The following is a 5,698-nucleotide window of genomic DNA, read 5'->3' as shown; positions in this document are numbered from 1 at the left end:
TGTCGCATCGACCCCTCGAGCCGCGTGTCGCGATCGCCTGCACGGAGGCGGCTCCGAGTGGGGGCAGGGAAGGGCCGAGAAGAGGCGAGAGGCTCCGAGAAGGTGCAGGGAAGACCCCTCACCTCGGCCGCACCTCGGCCGCACCTCGGCCACACCTCGGCCACACCTCGGCCGCCCCTCGCCTCGGCCACACCTCGGCCACACCTCGGCCACACCTCGGCCACACCTCGGCCACACCTCGGCCACACCTCGGCCATCTCCCGGCCACCTCCCGGCTACCCCTCTCGCCTGCCACCAGGTAGTCTCCCGGCATGATCTTTGACACCAGCGACGCCCTGCGGCAGCTCGGCTCGAGGCGGTCGGGGGCCGGGCTCGGGGGCTGGGATGGGCGCCGCCAGGGTCAGGGCAGAGGTGCAGGGCCAGAGCTGGGGCCGAGGTGCAGGGCTGGCGGGGCTGCCTGTAGGTGGGCTCGTGCTGCGACTCGAGCAGTTCGACAAAGCGGCCGACTGTGCGCGGCATCAGGTCGTGGAAGAGCTCGACAACGAGGCGGCCACGGGTGATCTGCGGATCGCGGCCCATCTGACGCCCAATCTCAAAGTCCATGTAGCAGTGCCGCGCTGCCGGGGTCGGATCTTCCTCGATGCATGCGCGCGCGCGCAGCGCGTCTAGCCGGCGCTGCTTGGCGGAGTTCTCCTCCTCGAGCTTCTCGCGCTCGTCCAGCTCCGATTGCAGCTCCTTCCAGGCGTCCTTGCGCGGCCGCTTCTTGGTCGAGAAGTTCATGACGCGGTGCACACTCTGCGCCAGCACCCTGGGTTCCAACTTTTTGCGGGGTATGGTACGGTAGCCCCAAAAAGGGTGGGGGGTATGGTCCTGACCGCCCATCCCCGGTCTCCGGGAGGCTGGGTCTGTCAGCAGGCGGGGTATGGTCTCGAGGTGGGTTGCGTGAGCCTACCATACCATAGTCCATATCCCGCAAAAGGGTTGTTGTGCGAGTATATGGGACAAAAGCGTCGAAAATGTCCCAAAAAAGCGTGTCTCGAGTTTGTTGCAGCTCCGCAGCCTGCGCGCGCTGCCGGGACGCACCGCTTGCTGGATACACGCACTCCCTGGGTCCCAGGGAGTGCGTGTATCCAACAGGAGTGAGTAGGCTCGACGCCGTACTCGAGATGGAGCTGCAGAAAGTACGCCGCCGAGCGTGCCACCGACGGCGTCCCGGCGGAGGTGATGGAGTGTGAGACCTGAGGCTGCGGAGGTGACGCCTGAGGTACCGGCCCATGCACAGCGACTCAGCCGGCGACCGCCACGGGCTCAGACGAGACTTGTCGACTCGTTCCAGCTCAGCTTCACCGTGGTCATCGGGCGTCTGTCGACGTCAGGACCACCCATACAGCTCGCGGGTTTGAGGTCGCAAGAGCCAAGATGGTGGCGTTTGGACATCCCAACCATCACACAAGACAGCCTGTAGGTGATGGCGGGACGGCGCAGTGTTTGTGGCACTCGGCAGTAGGCACCCGCGGCACGGCCCCGCTGTCGGCTCTCGCGGGCTGCGGAACCGGCCCCAGAAGGGGACGGTCCGGGCGAGTGTGGCAGCTCCTGCGCTAGTATGGGCACCCTCTATCACAACACTACTGATCCTGGTCATTAGAGCTGCCAGGGATAGCGTCAGGAGCCGGTAGGAGTCAAAACCCCTCATATTTGAGACATCGTGTCCCATATACTCGCACAACAACCCAAAAAGTCCGAACGCGAACCCTGGACGCTGGAGCCTGGTGGGGGGCAAGAAAAGAATTTTCGCGTGCGAACACACACGCACTTGCCTTCGGGCCAATCCGCTAGGTTGGGCGTGCTTTCACAGCCTCACGAGAGTACTCTCAAGTTTGCACGCCGCGACACCAGTTCTTACTTCGCAGAGGGTCATCTGCAGCGAAGAGTCACTCACGTCTCACGAAGCTCGGTGGATGGGAAGTGCCCGTGCTCCGGCCCCGCGCCGTCGATCGTGACGCCCGAGAGCGTCACGCGCCGCGGCGGGCCGCCTGGCTCCTCCGGTGGCAGAAAGTTGATGCCCTCGAGCTGCGACGAGGCGGGAACGTACCGGACGCTGTAGCGTGCGACCGGCGTGCCGCCCTCCGAGGTGTGAGGGTCGCCGCGGTGGAAAATGAAGCGCGTGTGGATGATCGCGTCGCCCGGCTGAAGGGCCGGGCACTCCTTGATCGCCTCGAGCGCGGCGTGGCTGTCGGGACTCAGGCTCTGCATCTCGCAGGTCTGAGGCGCCTGCCGGCAGCTGGAGGCGTGAAGAGACGCCGTTCACGCCCGAGGCGGGCTCTCATCTCACAGGTCGGGTTTTGGGCAGATATGCATCTCGGCGCATCTCGGCGCATCTCGGCTAATCTTTCCTCGCCCGGCGGAGCAATGACCGCGCGCTGCGGCAGAAAGTCGGGCCGGTGCGAGCCGGGAGCGTAGGCCAAGCCTCCACCCGCCCCCGCGTCCACCGCGTCCAGCGCGACCCACACGTTGACGCCAGGCCCGGGGCCGTCTCGCTTGGTCGGCCAGAAGAAGAAGTCGTCCACGTGCCTATAGTGGAAGCGTCCGAGGACGTGTCTCGGAAGTGTCTTCTGAAGTGTCTTCTGAGCTGGGCGGGGCGGACGACGAGCGCGCCAGCCGCAGCCGCGCTTGCCGGGAGAGAGGGAGAAGAAGCCGTCGCGAAGCACGTGGAGAGGCTTGCCGCGCCCGGCGCCACGCACCTCATCCGGCGTCAGTTGCTCGGCAGCGGCCGCGAGCGGCGAGCGGAGCGCCACATCGAGGAAGCAGGCGTGCTCGCGCCACGCCTCCGTCTTGACTGTGCCGTATGTCTCCGCGTTGGGCATCATGGTGCCGACACTTCGGCGCACTGCAAGCACTCGGTCGAGGAGATCGCCCTGCAGCAACCCACGCACAAGCACGACGCCACTCTCGTAGAACTCTGCGACCTGCTCCCGGCTGAGCGGACCCTCGCGGGCGAGGTCGGCCTCGGACGGAGCGTGGAGCTCGTGGCCGGCGGCGAGCGACGATGCGGACGCAACGGCGAACTTGTCGAGAGGCGGCGTCGCGGCCCTACACATATCGTCCACGGGAAGCGGAAGCAGTCGGAGGTCGCGGAAGTCGCCGGAACGAGACAAGAAAACACGTTTGAACCAATCTTAACCATTTTATTCTCTTTTGCTACATGTATTCTAGCATGCATTGCTAAATCTCTCTCTCTCGTCGGAATGTGAGACCCACACACCAAAATCAAGAGAGAGAGAGCTTCCAAGAATCTCTCTCCAAAATCAACACGCCCGTCAGCCCGGACGTGCCTGCGGGCGGACGGCAACGCTTGCCACTCTCCCCGTGTTCACGCGCTTGGCTGCCGAGAGCACTTTCAAAGCGTCACTGTGCGGCGCGAGCGGCGGCGGCGAGCTTGTTGAGGTTGCCGCGGTTGCGCCTGCCCGCCTTGGTCATGAGGGGCACCATCTCCCGGCCTTCCCAGCGCCACACGCCGCCACGGTGGGAGGTGAGCAGCGAGGCGGTCGGCGCCGAGAGGCCGAGCGCCTCGCCCGTCACCGAGGCGCTGCGCCGCGATGGCTCGAAGCGGAAGACGAGCGAGGGCTGGAGGAGAGCGGTGGCGAGGGAGAGGAGGTTCGTGCTCAGCGATGCCGCTAGGGCAGCCAGCCCGCTCTCTGAGGAGAGCCCGCCGGCCCCGCCCGTGGCTCCAGACCACGCGACTGCGGCACCTTTGAGCGGGCAGCGGGCGATGCGCGTCCCTTCATCCCACGAGCAGTGCGAGGTGTCGTAAAGCATCAGCGGGGAGCCCAGCCCAGCGACGTGAAATACTCCCAGGAAGGGCAGGCCAGGCGGCGACCCGCCCTGCAGGCTGCTCACGGGAAGCGTACCCGGCTCAACTACGACCAGCGACGGCGCACACAGCCAGAGCATCGCCACGAGCAGCAAGGCCGGGTGAGCCGTCGCCAGGTGGAATGCCTGCTCGTGGGGTCGCAGTGACCAGCAGGTGCGGCCCGAGTAGCGGCTCTCCCAGTAGTCCCGCGACACCTGCGCGCACGAGGCTCGGGTGGAGCGAAAGTGTAGCACTGAGCGAAAGTGTAGCACTGGCGCAGAGATTGAGGACGCCTCACCGCATAATTTCTCCGCTTTGTCCAACCGAGGCCCAGCGCGAGGAAGAAGCGTTGGGTAACGTGGTGCCCGACCGCGATGAGGCCGGCAGTAGCGATCGCGACGAGGCCGGCTGCTGGGAACAGCATCGAGCTGTGTGTGTGTGCACACCCTCGAGCTTCTCTCCGTTTCGGAATCGTAGATAAAGAATTCGCCGCGGGCCGATCCCTCCTTTGCCGTCCTCCCTCGGGTTGTTTTTTCTTTCTTTCTTTCCCTCCTTTCCTCAGCATTTCTTTCTTTCTTTCTTTCTGGTACTGTGGGAAAGAAAGAAAAGGAGCCGGACGGGTAATGGAAACAAGCAGGGAGCCTCCGGGAGAAGGAGAAAGAAAGAAAAGAAGAATGAGAAAGACACCAGCCAACGGAGCGATGGGATAAATAAAAATAAATAACACGGGCACGCCAAACGAGGGGTGGGAGAAGGACAGGGTCCCCACCTGCACGAGCAGGATCTTGTAAGGACGATCAGGGACACAGGGGAACGGGAGCGGGGAGCGCGATGGGAGCATGGCACTCCGCGAAGTCGCGCGTTTCTTACAGCTAGTGCGCGCCAGTCCCGTGCCCAGTGTAAAAAAGAAAGAAAGAAAACAGACAAGCCAAGGGAGGGATGGGAGAACGGCACGCCGCCACCACACAGGGATTTTAAGGAGAGGAGTGTGATGCGCTAGCCGTGCCTAGTGTTGTGCGACGGAGTTGAATTGTAAAATTCTTACAGCTGCCAAGGCGCGGGAAATCTGTCGTCACGCCTCTTCGCGCCCGAAGCACCGATGAGCTCATCGCCTCTCGCCCTCTCCGCCTCCGGCAGCTCGCGTCGCTCGGCGAGCTCCCCGCTGCAGTCGTCCGACGTGGCCAACACGCCGGCCGGCCCGCAGGCTGGCCAATCGACGCTCCGCTCGTCGCCGCTCGTCACGCCGCACGCTGGAGGCACGCCCGGCTCGCGCGCCTCTCCGCTGAGCCTGCTGGGATCGCAGCGGTCGCAGCGGTCGCGCATCACGCCAAACAGCCTCGGCCGCTCCAACCCGCCCAGCTCGGTTGGCCGCGGCACTGGCACCGACCCCGACGACGGCAGCGGCACCGGCGGCGACGGGCCGTCGGCCAAGATCTGGGGCACCACCGTCGACGCGAAGCAGTTCCGCCGCGCGGCCAAGGCCTTCTTCACCGAGTTCCGCGACGAGTCGCAGGACCTCGAGCAGGACCCGTACTACATGCAGCTGCTCGAGCAGACCCTCGCCACGCTCGAGGAGTTTGTCAACGTCGACTGCCGGCACACACCACGCCCCTCACGCCCCACGCACCTCACGCCTCGACCGCCACCCCCGCCCATCGCTGCCGTCCTTGCGCTCGCTCTCTCACCCCCCTCACCGCTCCCCTCCCCCCTCCCTGGTCTGGGCCGTGCTTTGTTTCGTTCCCCGCCTTACCGTCCGTTTCCGGTTGGGTGTTCCTCTCCCGGGTGGACCGGATGTCCGAAACCGCCGTTCAGGCCGACCGGCGGCCCCCTTATCCGGTAACCATCCGC

The sequence above is a fragment of the Emiliania huxleyi genome, assembly GCF_000372725.1.
Source record: "Emiliania huxleyi CCMP1516 unplaced genomic scaffold EMIHUscaffold_46, whole genome shotgun sequence".
Taxonomy (NCBI): Eukaryota; Haptophyta; order Isochrysidales; family Noelaerhabdaceae; genus Emiliania; species Emiliania huxleyi.
Note: the sequence above shows the minus strand (reverse complement) of the source record.